This window comes from Rhinatrema bivittatum, chromosome 6 (genome assembly GCF_901001135.1).
Source record: "Rhinatrema bivittatum chromosome 6, aRhiBiv1.1, whole genome shotgun sequence".
Taxonomy (NCBI): Eukaryota; Metazoa; Chordata; class Amphibia; order Gymnophiona; family Rhinatrematidae; genus Rhinatrema; species Rhinatrema bivittatum.
Window position 1 is genome coordinate 244719545 of NC_042620.1, and position 14353 is coordinate 244733897.

Genomic DNA, 14353 nt, shown 5'->3' on the forward strand with positions numbered 1-14353 from the left:
GGTCCACCTCCAATGCAACACTCTATGCAAAGACTACAATCTGTTTTGCCATTAGTATTTTTGGAAGGGGTTTTCCATCCCAACTAAGGATACCCTGCCCAGTTGGGAACCTTACTTATCTAAACCATGGAGGGCGAGTTTCCCTTGCTCTAGTAGAGAGAGAGAGACCCTTGCACAGATAGAGAAGAGACTGACAATGGTAATATCCATCTATTGTGCCAAGAACTAATGTCAGCTGTGCCAATCTTTTCATCTAAGAACACTTTCAATAAAGTTTTAATTTTGGACACTCACCCAGAGCCTCCTGTGTAGTTATTGGTGCTCACATCCTCAGAGGAGAAAGAGAACTTATACCTCTCCCAGACAGAAAGAGAATGTTTCACTCTTGGTACCCAGGGTCTTGGAGGAGAAATTCTTCTTCCTTTCCTGCCAGTAAAAGAACCCAACCTTGGGGTCAAAGAGACTTGTGTGAGAAAGAGTGGCATTTGAATAATAGCCCCATAATCCTATGTGCCTGTGCACCAGAACATACAGCAAGTAGGGGTTATATAAAGTAGCCATTTGACTGGCAAAGACACTACATTTTCAAACTAGAACTAATAAAGAATCACCCAAGGAGTCTTTTTCTTCTGGTACTAAAACACTTTAAATCCGAATTGCAGACATGCAGAAAATTCTATAGTAGATAACTTTGCTGGTTTCTTCATGGAAAAAATCCAAACTATATACTCCCCCTTTGTTGATCCCTAACCACCACCATATATGCCATGCCAACCCAATGCTCCCAGCTTCTCTTAGTAAAAAGGCTGCAATCAAATGTTCCTTAAAGAAACCAAGCTGTTATCCACACCTGCCACCCAGTTTCCAGCCTTCTCTTTTTATCCAGACTAATAGAAAACATAGTCTATGTCCTACTCCTAGACTACCTAGAAGAGGGCAACATCTTACACTCTTACCAATCTGACTTCAGAAAAGACCATGAAACAGAATTTGCTAGGGGTGTGCATTCGTTTTGAACTTATAGGTAAAACGCAACTTTTTTTTTTTTTTTAACTTAAAAAAGTGATGAGGCGAAAACGATCGGATTTCCAACTTATTCAACATAGCTATGTTGAATACGTTGGAAATCGCGATTGTTGATCCTAAATAAAAATTTAAACCCCTCACCCTCCTTAATCCCCCCCCAAGACTTACCAAAACTCCCTGGTGGTCGAGCGGGGAGTCAGGACACCATTTCTGTACTCCTTTGCGAGGAGCACGTGACGTCGGCGTCACGTCGGAGTGACGCGGACGTCACGTGATTCCCCGCGCGTTCGCTCTGGGACCCTCTTGGACCCAAAAGGAACTTTTGGCCAGCTTGGGGGGGCCTCCTGACCCCAAAAGCTTTGGCCAAGCTTTTGGGGTCAGGAGGCCCCCCCAAGCTGGCCAAAAGTTCCTTTTGGGTCCAACGAGGGTCCCGGAGCGAACGCGCGGGGAATCACGTGACGTCCGCGTCACTCCGACGTGACGCCGACGTCACGTGCTCCTCGCAAAGGAATACAGAAATGGCGTCCTGACTCCCCGCTCGACCACCAGGGAGTTTTGGTAAGTCTTGGGGGGGGATTAAGGAGGGTGAGGGGTTTAAATTTTTATTTAGGGAATCGGTGCACGTATGGACATAGACTCAACTTATGGAATTCTCCATATGTCCATATTGACCGAAATTGACCCCCCCCCCCCTTTCGACTTATGGACTTATGAACATAAACTTTTGGTCTGCACATCCCTAGAATTTGCCCTGTACGTCCTAAACTAACAGTATTCATCTAAATGCTGACCAAAGGGACTCCTCCAAGCCTTACTAGACCTTTCTGCCACCTTTGACACTGTGATCACCAGCACCTGATACAACATTAGGGACATTGATGCTGAAGACACAGCCCTCATATGGATGCAAGCAAATGATGGGTAGTTGTTAATAGGGATGGGAAGAAGTAAACATTTTTGTTCATTTTTTGTTACAATTTTTTGGGGATTCCTCCATGAATTTTATTTCCTGTAATGTTTATTTTATGTATTTAATTTTAAAAAATGAAACAAACATTTAAAAAAAACGCAAAAATGAAAAAAAAAAAAGATATGGGGCCTCCCGAGGCCTCCTGTCCCCATCACCCATCCCTCCCACACAAAAAAAAATTCTAGAGCCAGGATCCTTCTCAGTCCCCACTTACCCAGTACGGGGAATCCAACAACCAGGCCCAACCCGCAGTTCAGGTCATGATACTTAGGCCTCAGCCTAGGCCAAGGTCTGGGACTGGACACAGGCCTGACACTGGGGCCCAAACCAGAGACCGAGTTCTGACAGCTGGGCCTCGGCTCAGACTACGGTTCAATGGCGAGGCCCAGACACAGACCTGATGCCGGATTCTGGTCTGGAGACCGGGTCTTAATGCCTGGGCCTCAGCACAGACCCAGGTCCTATGCCGGGACCTCGCTCTAGGCCAAGTCCGAGCCCAGGCCCAACTCTGAGGAGTGGTCCAGAGACCAGGTCTCAATGCCTGGGCCTCATCCCTAGGCCAGTGCCCAGACCCAGGTCTTGATGCCTGGGCCTCAACCTGGACCCAGGCTCAACACCAGGATCTGGTCCGGAAACTGGGTTCCGACCCCAGGGGCATAGCTCAGGGTCAGGCCCAGGCCCAGGTCCATACCCAAAGTTGAGACCTCAGAGGCCTTCTTTGATGTCTTCTTTCTTCTTTCTTCCTATTTGAAATGACAGTTTTCGCTTGGGAGGATGCACCGGAGTTAATTAACTTGGGTGCCAACGAGTGCATACCATCATTTCAAGTTAGAAGAAAGAAGTCCTCCGAGGCATGAGTCCTGGGCCTGGGCCTGACTTTAGGATGAGGCCAAGGCCCAGGCATCAGGACCCAGCCACCAGGCCTAGACATCAGGACTAGCCTAAGCTGAGGCCCGGTGTCAAGATTCAGCCACTGAGTCAGGCCATGGTATTGGGACCCAGTCTGTGGACTGGGCCCTAGTGTCAGGTGTGAGCCCATGTCCTGGCCTAGGCCAAGGCCCAGGCATCAGGATATAGCCTCCGGATCAGGCCCTGGCATTGGGACCCGGCATCCAAGTCAAGCTTCAGTGTCAGGCCTAAGTCCAGGCCCTTGCTTAGGGTGAGTTCCAGGCTTCAGGACCCGGCATCTGGGTCAGATCTGAGTCCTGGCCTTGGCCGAGGCCTAGGCCTAGGCATCAGGACCCTGCCTCCAGGCTGGACCAGGATGTCGAAGCAGGTAAGTTTTCGAAATATCGGGGGGCCTTGACCTTTTCTCCGGTCTTGGCCAAAGCCCCGGCATCAGATCTGGGCCTCAGCTGAGATCTCAGCATCGTGCTTGAGTGTAGTCTGCGGCCCCTGCCTAGGCCTGATGACAGGTTAACTTTTTTTTTCCTGATTTTCAAAACAGAACAAAATTTCATCTGAATTTAAATTGTTCCATTTTGCAAACAACTGAAACTGAAATAGGAAATTTTGTCTCATTTGTTATTTCATCTCTTCCGAAGGCCCATCCCTAGTTGTTAGTATGTGTACAATTAAGGCTTCAGACCCACAAAGGGAGGGTGATTTTCAAAGGGACTTCTTCAGGTAAAACAGTGTTGTACCTACAGAATTCACCTTTTTGAAAACTATCTGCCTGTTATGCACACAAAAGTCTGCACGTATAACCCATATGCACATAATTTTATGTGCATAATGGAGACTGGCGTTCTGGGGAGGTAGAGTAGCACAAATTAGCAGGTATAACTTGTGTGGGGAGTTTTGCTGGAATAAATATCAAAGAAACTTGGAAGTGTAAGTTCACTTTGAAAACTGGTGTAATTTGCAGAGATGTGCATTCATTTTGTTCTGTTTCATTAATTTATATGGGTATATTTTTATGCACATAATATTATACTTATGTGCATAAAATCAATCTAATGAATGCCAGTATGACTTTATACCCATTTTATGCATGTAACAAAAAAAAGTGTTATAAAAAATGTAACAAAACAAAAAGAGAATGAAATGAAATAAAATGGCCCACACATTTATACAAAGCTGTTACATAATCACTACCTTAGTGGTTGGTGAAGACTGAGGAATAAAAACCTAAGATATGCCATATGGGGTCAGTCCAAGGGTCCAGCAAGCCCAACATCCTGTTTCCAACAGCGGCCAATCCAAATCACAAATACCTAAGAGTACCTGGCAAGTACCTGTAGCAAGCCCTGACAGTTACAGTAAAATGGCCTGAGCTGCCCTATTTGGTGAGTCAGTGAACCAGTTTTTAAAATTCATTTGTTGCAGTATTTCCTTTTAGCTGCAAGGAACCCCAAAAAGAGGTCCACAAATCTAAAGGGATGAGTACTTTAATTAAATGAGCACTTCATTCTCGGCAGTCCAAATGTAAACTAGGTTAAAAAAAACTCCTCCCTATGGATGTTGAGCATTAAAGCAGAAGTTAATGGCTCTCTGTACTCTCCATTTAATGACATGTTATTTTCCCTTTACCCTCTAGGCTTTTTTTTTTTTTTTGAGTGCTGTGCATCCTCCCACCAAGTTGCTTGAACTGTAAGGAGGGTGCTGCAGGATAATTTCTAAAAGAAGTTAGAGTGTTGGTGGCGATAGAATGACTCCTACTACTCTTTACTACTCTTTTCATTTCAGTAGCACTGCTGCTACAGGGCAGTACAATTACACAGATGGAATGGTCCCTGCTCCATTGATCTTACAATCTATTCAAGAGTTTCTTTTTGGTATCGCAAACCCTAAAATATATTCTGTATCTTAAGAGTGGTTTCTGACTTTCTATTCTGCAAATAGCTCCTTTAAGAATGAATTTTCAGAAAAGAAGTGCAAAATGAAAACTTAGGGCCCAGGGTTGAAAAAGATTGAAAAATGATTCTAAGCTGAAATTTTGTGGTTTGTAGGATGTGAATTGATTTTTTTTTTCCGTATCGTTTTAATTTCGGGTTGTTATCTGTTCGATTTCATTTTTAAAATGGTTCGGGGGGGGGGGGGGGTGTTTATTTCGGGTTTCCCTAATTTCGGAGTTAGTGCATACTAACCGGAGTGATATGTATTGTATACAGGAACTTCCGGTATATAAAAACCAATAAATAAATAAAATAAATACTAATGGGATTTACTGTGCACTAACAAGTAGGGATGTGAATTGGGCTTCGGACGATTGAAAATATCATCGATATTTTCAAAATTGTCAGAAATTGGGGGCTCCCCCGAAATGATAGGAAAACCCCACGATATTGATCATGGGGGTTCTCATATCGTTTTGAGGGAGGGCGGGAAAAACGGCACACAAAAATAACCCCTAAACCCACCCCGACCCTTTAAAACTAATCCCTTTGCTTCCCCCCACCCTCCCGACCCCCCCCAAAAACATTTTACAGGTACCTGGTGGTCCAGTGGGGGTCCCGGGAGTGATCTCCCGCTCCCGGGCTGTCGGCTGCCACTAATCAAAATGGCGCTGATGGCCCTTTGCCTTTACCATGTGACAGGGTTTCCATGTCATTGGCCGGCCCCTGTCACATGGTAGGAGCACTGGATGGCCCATGCCATTTTTAAAGATGGTGCCGGCCATCCAGTGCTCCCTCCATGTGACAGGGCACAGCCGATAAACAAAACCGCGATCGGGCCCGATGAAAAAAACCCCACATGTGAATCGGAACCAGAATCCGAACCGATTCCGGTTCCGATTCACATCTCTACTAACAAGATGTTAGTGCGCACTAGGGATGTGCATAATGTAAAAATGTTAGCACGCCACTAATGGGAGTTAGTGCGCACTAAAGTGGAGTTAGTGCGCACTAACCCAAAATTCGGGTCCCCCCAAATTTCAAAGGCCTGATCCGCGGGAAATACGTTATTTCCTGCACTGGGCCAAAAACGAAGCCCGAACCAAGGTTCGGGCTTTGCACATCCCTAGTGCGCACTAAGGGGCGGATTTTCAGAGTCCTGCTCGCCTAAATCCGCCTAAATCCGCCTGGATTTAGGCGAGCAGGGCCCTGCGCGCCGGTGCGCCTATGTTCAATAGGCCTACTGGCGCGCGCAGACCCCAGGACTCGCGTAAGTCCCGGGGTTTTCAGAGGGGGCGTGTCGGGGGGCGGGCCCGATCCGTGCTGCGTTTTCGGGGCGTGTCGGGAGCGTTTTGGGGGCGGGCCCGGGGGCGTGGTTACGGCCCAGGGCGGACCGGGGCGTGGCCGCGCCCTCTGGACCCGCCCCCAGGTTGCGTTCCGGCGCGCTAGCGGCCCGCTGGCGCGCGGGGATTTACATCTCCCTCCGGGAGGCGTAAATCCCCCGACAAAGGTAAGGGGGGGGGTTTAGACAGGGCCGGGCGGGTGGGTTAGGTAGGGGAAGGGAGGGGAAGGTGAGGGGAGGGCAAAAGAAAGTTCCCTCCGAGGCCGTTCCGATTTCAGAGCGGCCTCAGAGGGAACGGAGGTAGGCTGCGCGGCTCGGCGCACGCCGGCTATACGGAATCGATAGCCTTGCGCGCGCCGATCCCGGATTTGCGCGGCTACGCGCGTATCTACTAAAATCCAGCATACTTTTGTTGGCGCCTGATGCGCCAACAAAAGTATGCCAAATCGCGCTATTTGAAAATCTACCCCTAACTGAAAATGTTACCAATCAGTTAAAAAGTATCAATTTGGGAGGAATTTGTTAGCTAGAGGTATGGTTCTGCATTCCATTGGCTGCCTTCTTAGTTACCGGTACTTGTTTGTGTTGCTATGATTGCAAGGTGGTGTTTGTGGGGGTAACAAGTGTAAACAAACAAGTGATGTAATTTTATAGCATCAAGTTCTACTCAGCAAAAGCATGTAACGCAAATGCATATTTAGAATTCGCAAATCCTTTTGTATTTTAGGAAACGGGCCCTGGCATTTTGGGATGTGCATACTTTGAATCCCCCTGGTATGAGTCTGTGTGTGTGGGTGTGTGTGGGGGGGGGGGGCAGGGTGACTGGTGAGAGTGGAAGTGTCTTGGATGAATTTATGGGGTGACAGGTGGGATTCTCATTGGGGTGGTAACTGCAGAGAGAGAGGCAACTTGGTGTGTGTGGAGGATAACCAGCCACACCCCCCCCCTCCACACACACACACATACCAGGCTGCCTCTTTCCCACATGTCACCCCATACAGTCACCCCAGTCACATCCCCTCTTACTAGTCCTACCCCATACACAACAGGCTGTCTCTCTCTCACTATTCACTACCCCAAGCAATCTCTCTCTCACCTGTCACCTCCATAGAGTCACCCCAGTTAATCCCCCTCTCACTAGTCACCCCCCATATACCAGGCTGCATCTCTCTCAAAAGTCATCATCTCAACCAGTTTCTCTCCCCCACCTGTCACCCCAGTCACCCCAGTCATTCCCCCTCTCAAAAGTCACCCACACATACCAGTCTGCCTCTCTCTCACCAGTCACCACCTAAACCAGTCTCTCTCACCCACCTGGCATACCATACAGTCACCCCAGTCACTCTCCCTCTCACCAGTCACACCCCACATACCAGGCTGCCTCTCTCACCAGTCACCACCCCAACCAGTCTGTCTCCTATCTGACACCCCATACAGTCACCCTATTCACCCCCTATCACCACTTACCACTCCAGTCTCTCTCCCACCTGTCACACCATATAGTCACCCCAGTCACTCCCCCTCTCACCAGTCACCCTCCCCCCCCCACACACACACACCCACCAGGCTGCTTCTCTCTCTCTCTGGTCACCACCCCACCAGACTCTCTCCCACCTGCCACCCCATACATTCACCCCAGTCCCCAGTCTCTTCCCCTTTCACCAGTCACCCCCCACCCCACACACAGACACACATATACTAGGCTGCCTTTCTCTCACCAATTACCAACCCAACCATTCTCTCTCCTGTCACTCCATACAGTCACCCCATTCAACCCCTCTCACCACTCACCACTCCAGTCTCCTCCCACCTATTACCCCATATAGCCACCCCAGTCACTCCCCTTCTCACCAGTCACCTCCACACACACCAGGCTGCCTTTCTCTCACCAGTCACCACCCTAACCAGACTCTCTCTCACCCGCCACCTCATACATTCACCCCAGTCACTTCCCCTCTTACTAGTTACCACCCGCTACCCAAACATAAAGACAGACACTAGGGGAATTAAAAGACTGCATGAACCAAAAATGCCAGGACCACTTTCCTAAAATGCAAAGGGATTAGCAAATTAAAAATATGCATTTGCATTACATGCTTTTACATTTGCTGACTAGAACTTGATGGTATTACATTTTTATTATATCAATTGTTTGTTTACATTTGTTACTAGCCACTGGACATCCCCCCACAAATACCACCTTTCAACCTTGGAAACACAAACAAGTAACTATAGGAATGCATAACCATAAGAACATAAGAAATTGCCATGCTGGGTCAGACCAAGGGTCCATCAAGCCCAGCATTGTGTTTCCAACAGAGGCCAAAACCAGGCCACAAGAACCTGGCAATTACCCAAACACTAAGAAGAACCCATGCTACTGATGCAATTAATAGCAGTGGCTATTCCCTAAGTATAATTGATTAATAGCCATTAATGGACTTCCCTCCAAGAACTTATCCAAACCTTTTTTGAACCCAGCTACACTAACTGCACTAACCACCTCCTCTGGCAACAAATTCCAGAGCTTTATTGTGCGTTGAGTGAAAAAGAATTTTCTCTGATTAGTCTTAAATATGTTACTTGCTAACTTCATGGAATGCCCCCTAGCCCTTCTATTATTCGAAAGTGTAAATAACCGAGTCACATCTACTCGTTCAAGACCTCTCATGATCTTAAAGACCTCTATCATATCCCCCCTCAGCCGTCTCTTCTCCAAGCTGAACAGCCCTAACCTCTTCAGCCTTTCCTCATAGGGGAGCTGTTCCATCCCCTTTATCATTTTGGTTGCCCTTCTCTGTACCTTCTCCATCGTAACTATATCTTTTTTGAGATGCGGCGACCAGAATTGTACACAGTATTCAAGGTGCGGTCTCACCATGGAGCGATACAGAGGCATTATGACATTTTCCGTTCTATTAACCATTCCCTTCCTAATAATTCCTAACATTCTATTTGCTTTCTTGACTGCTGCAGCACACTGAGCCAACAATTTTAAAGTATTATCCACTATGATGCCTAGATCTTTTTCCTGGGTGGTAGCTCCTAATATGGAACCTAACATCGTGTAACTACAGCAAGGGTTATTTTTCCCTATATGCAACACCTTTCACTTGTCCACATTAAATTTCATCTGCCATTTGGATGCCCAATCTTCCAGTCTTGCAAGGTCCTCCTGTAATATATCACAGTCTGCTTGTGATTTAACTACTCTGAATAATTTTGTATCATCCGCAAATTTGATATCCTCACTTGTCGTATTCCTTTCCAGATCATTTATATATATATTGAAAAGCACCGGTCCAAGTACAGATCCCTGAGGCTCTCCACTGTTTACCCTTTTCCACTGAGAAAATTGACCATTTAATCCTACTCTCTGTTTCCTATCTTTTAACCAGTTTGTAATCCACGAAAGGACATCACCTCCTATCCCATGACTTTTTAGTTTTCGTAGAAGCCTCTCATGAGGGACTTTGTCAAACGCCTTCTGAAAATCCAAATACACTACATCTACTGGTTCATAACTCTAGCTAACAAACTGCTCCCCCAATTGACACTTTTTAACTGATTGCTAACATTTTCAGTTAGTGTGCACTAAGTCCCGTTAGTGTGCACTAACATGGAATACAAATTCTATAAAATGTTGTCCCCTTTTTTTTTTGTTTCGTGGTGCTCCCGAAAAGAGATGAAATAGACAATTTCATTGCTATTATCTATTTCATTTAAAATGAATGCACAGCTCTAGTTTTTAGATTTGGCAGGTGAGAGCAGTCATTGACTTTCCACTAGTAGTTCAAGCTATTGAGTAAATAAATACAAATGTTCTTTACAATTGTTCTACCTATGTGTGTATAACATTTGTTAAGCAACAATCTCCTTTGAGAATTCTTCTGAATACATTTGAGTTATTTTGCCAAATGAATATATTTGCCACTTCAATCGAAAAACATTTAGCCCACACTATTTCAATATTATCATTTGAGTTAGTGATCCACACACTATTCTAGTTTAGCTGTCAGCTCTCATTCAACTAAATTGGACTGTTTCCATATTGTTTCCAGTGTTTATCCACATGCAATACTGAAATGCAAACATGTTGTAATGTTAGCAAAATAATACAAGATGTCTATAATGTCTTCACAAAGGCTACTGAGCAGAACTTCTCATTGAGACCTTGATTGCAATGAAGTTGTTAAACAATGAGCTACCTTGAAGATTCGGAACACAATGTACAGTAATACAGTACATACAGTAATACAGTACGAATGCCCCAAACTCCTCAGAAAAGTGACAGACTAACTTTGTTTACAGCACTCTGCTTTCCTGATGCCAGACCGTTACTTGTGATGTACTACAGGAACAAAATACTTGTTATGTGTTGTTCTGTTATGTTGTTTCCATTTTAAGATGTTTATGTCATTTTGTTTCTAACATATATTGTTTCTAATGTATACAGTTTGTTTCCTTTTATGGTGCACTATGTTTTTACAATGCATGTGCTTTAATGCATTTTGTGATTAATGAGTGCTAAAATGAGATAAACTGCAAACAAAATTCTGTTAGTTATTTTGGTGTTATTTTAGATGGGAAACAACATAAAAGAATACAATACATTTTGATATTTTCATGTCATTAAAAATGACCTCACATTCTCATTGTACAGTAGTTGGTGCTATAGGAAATTGTTGTACTATACATAGTGCTGGATGTATTTGGCAAATTGATGGATAGCAATGCCAGCCAAGCTGTGACTCACATACAAATATGTAGTGTGTTCAGCATGGAATTTCTGTACAGAAAGAATCCTAAGCCTATTGCAAAAATCTGAAACCCATCTTATTTTCATGCATGAAGACCAGTTTTCCTTAGAAACAAGGGGGTACATATTCAAAAGCCCTTTAGATGGATAACGGGAAAGTTATCCATCTAAATGGCTTAGCTGCATTTTTAAAATGTTTAAAAGTCAGGGGTGCCGCTGAATATCCTGGTTAAGTTAGCCGGGTAGGGGTATCTGGCTAACTTAACTAGCTGCTTAGCGGCCAAATATTTACCCCAAGATTTCTCATTCACACCATTTCATGTGCTGTATCAGTGTTTTGGGTTTTCATTGGTTTCAGTTCTTCTTACTTGTCTCTACCATTACTATTAAAAATGGTTGGAGGGAGAGGACTGTTTTGCTGAAATGTTTGCCTTTTCACTTTTTAAAATAGAATTTCCATACAGACAACCAAAGACTTTGAGGTCGATACTGAAAGGTGGGTAACCTTTGGAGTTCCAAAGAAAACAAGATTTGAGTATCTCCCCTCCACCGACCACATAAATTGTGTTCTCACAACAGGTTGTACGCACAAGGTTTATCCAGATATGAAGGGACATCAATGGAGGCGTTCCGGGGTCAGTAATAAACTTGATCTGGGGAGTGCACCTACTGAGCACACTAGGGTAGATGTTCAAAAGCCATTTAGACCCATTACTGAAAAGTTATCCATCTAAATGTCTAAGCTGCTATTTTAAAAAGCTTTAAGGTTAAATTGGGGGTGTTCCGTGGAGGGACAGGCAATAGGTGTTCCCGGGAGGAGCGGAGTTAGCCAGTTAGCTTAACCAGCTAACTCTAGCTGTGCCGTAGGGCTGGTCTATACTTCACCAGATACACCTATCCAGCTAACTTTAAGATATCTGGGAATATTCAGCAGTATATCCACCTAAGTTCACTAGCTTCTCAGCAGCTGAATATGGGCCCCTCTATATCTACAGATAAGCACGTGTTTGCTGAGAAAAGAGCTATCCTGAAGTTTCCCCAGCAGCTTTACTTAGGCAACTTTAATTGGGTATATTCAGCAACAGACTTATCTGGCTAAGTACCTCTGAGCATCCAGGAAAAGTTACTAGAGTAAGTTTCCCACTCACCAGCCCTCTCAGTATTGACCTCTGATGTTCCACTGCCCATCATGCACCAATGACACATTATTCTCTACATAGCAGCTCTCTAGCATGCTGGTGGCCCTGTCAATGAGCCAGTGCTCCTATGCAGAAGGAAGAAAAAAGGGGTTAGTAGGGCCAACGTTTTCATTCCAATAACTATGGAGCAGGAACACATCGTTTTTCCTCAGAACTAATGCACAGCACTATTCTATAGCTTGAATTTGCACTAATTAGCCTCATGTGAGTATAAACTCTGGGCCAGTGTTCCATCCCAGGACTCCAAGGATCACACCTCAAATTATGGGCTTAAGTGTGTAACTTTCCTCTTATGATGTTAAGCCTCTCTGAAGTCCATGATTCCCTGTCGAAGAGCAGGGAGGACCAGGAAGATTACTTCCTGGGCCCAGAATGTGGTTCAGTAGTTAATTAAGCATTTCAGTCTCTGGTACACAGCAGTAATAATCATTCTGGAAGTAATTGGTGGTTTCTAACTTATCTTTTAGAGATTAAAGATGGAAATTTGATAAAAATTACAAGTTCTTATTCTCTTCAGTCATTTACAATTTTAGTTCTTCTAAAACATTTATTTTAAGCTTCTGGTTAATTTATTTTATTACTGATGTCAATTGGTTTCATTACCCTAATCCAGTCCAATTAATAGGGTAGGGTTTTTTTTAGCTTCTTCCCATAATTTGGTGAATAAAATGGTATACTAAATTAGATATACTAGTTTACAGTCCCAGGCCTTATACCTTTGGTCCAATTGTACATTACAAAGCTCTTATACCTTCTCCTTTTGACCCTGTTGGCACCTGGATGGTACCTCATCACTATGGGTTGGAAGGACGACAGGCCCAACACCTGGATGTAGTGCCAGAGTTGCCCTCGGACGAAGGCCAGGACCCCTGCTTTGGGTCTTGGCCTACTCCTTAGGTGAGGCCCAGGCTTCAGGCCTAGGTCTAGGCCTGACCGGCAACTTTTTTTTTTTTTTTTAAATAGCTTTTCAAAACAAATTAAGATTCCAATGAAATTTTATCAGAATTTAACTCGTTCCATTTTGAAAACTATCCAAAACAAAATAGTAAATTTTGTCTCATTTCCTATTTCATTTCTCCTGAATGCCCATCCTTACTCATCATTTCTTTCTTCAACATCCTGATGATGTAGATGAGGTTAATACTGGATTGGTGCCTCAGACCTTCTCCACAATTTCCTTATCCACAGGAATGAATGCAGATTCATTCCTTCACAGAAATGACTAGTCCACAGGTTCTCTCTGGATGAGAGATGACACCTTTTTCAGAGGGATTGCACTGAGTCTCTGGGCTCTAGGGTACTTGGGCAGATAGTAAACCAGAAAATCTCAAAAAGGGGTAATTAAAAATAGAGAAGGATGGAATAACTTCCTTCTCAAAACCAATAGGCATCTTAAAATTAGGGTTCCTGAAGGCACTCTTTCTTTTCCAAACCCAGGCCTCATTCTTAAAGGCCTATAGGTCCTTTCCTAAGGAAACCAATCAAAACAAGAGCCAAAATAATGACTTGCTGCCCCTACCAGGGATAAACAAAAGAGTCTACTCCCTAACGTGGTAGCATAGATTTATATACTCTGGGCATTCTACAATCTAGTCTCCCACATGAGGGAGCTAAAACCCAACAATAATGCAACTTCTATTCCCCCTTTGACAATGGGACATTCCACTTAGTAGGAAGCCATAGGATTCTCTACATATGTGTATCTGCTAAGGAATTTAAATGATGCCATTGAAGAGAGTGGGTCACATTCACCATAACAATAATCTCTTCATGACAGAGCTGTAACTAAGTATTTTAAAGCCTGGGGGCAAGGGGCTATATTTGTGCTCCCCATTCCCATGCTGAGCACCACTTCTCTTTCTTCTGCCACTCTATCCTCAGTTCTCTTTTCCCTCCTCCCCTTTCCTCTTCAGCCTGGATGGCAGGAGGACGTGCTACACTCTTCCAGATTTTTCATCCACTGCAGGCACACCATTATATTTCAGTCATTTTTACGCCCACAAGGGGCTTTGGCATTGGGTGACTGCCTCTCTCTCCCACTCCTAGTTACGGCCCTGCTTCAGTTTCACTACTATCAGTGAAACACAAGATTTGAACCTAAAGTTTGTTCGTCTTTCTCCTTTTACATTTGAATAAACAAAATGTCAGTTTCTCTTTGAACAAATTCAAACAACCTATAGCAGGGGGTTCGTAACTACAGGCACACATGCAAACTCTTTC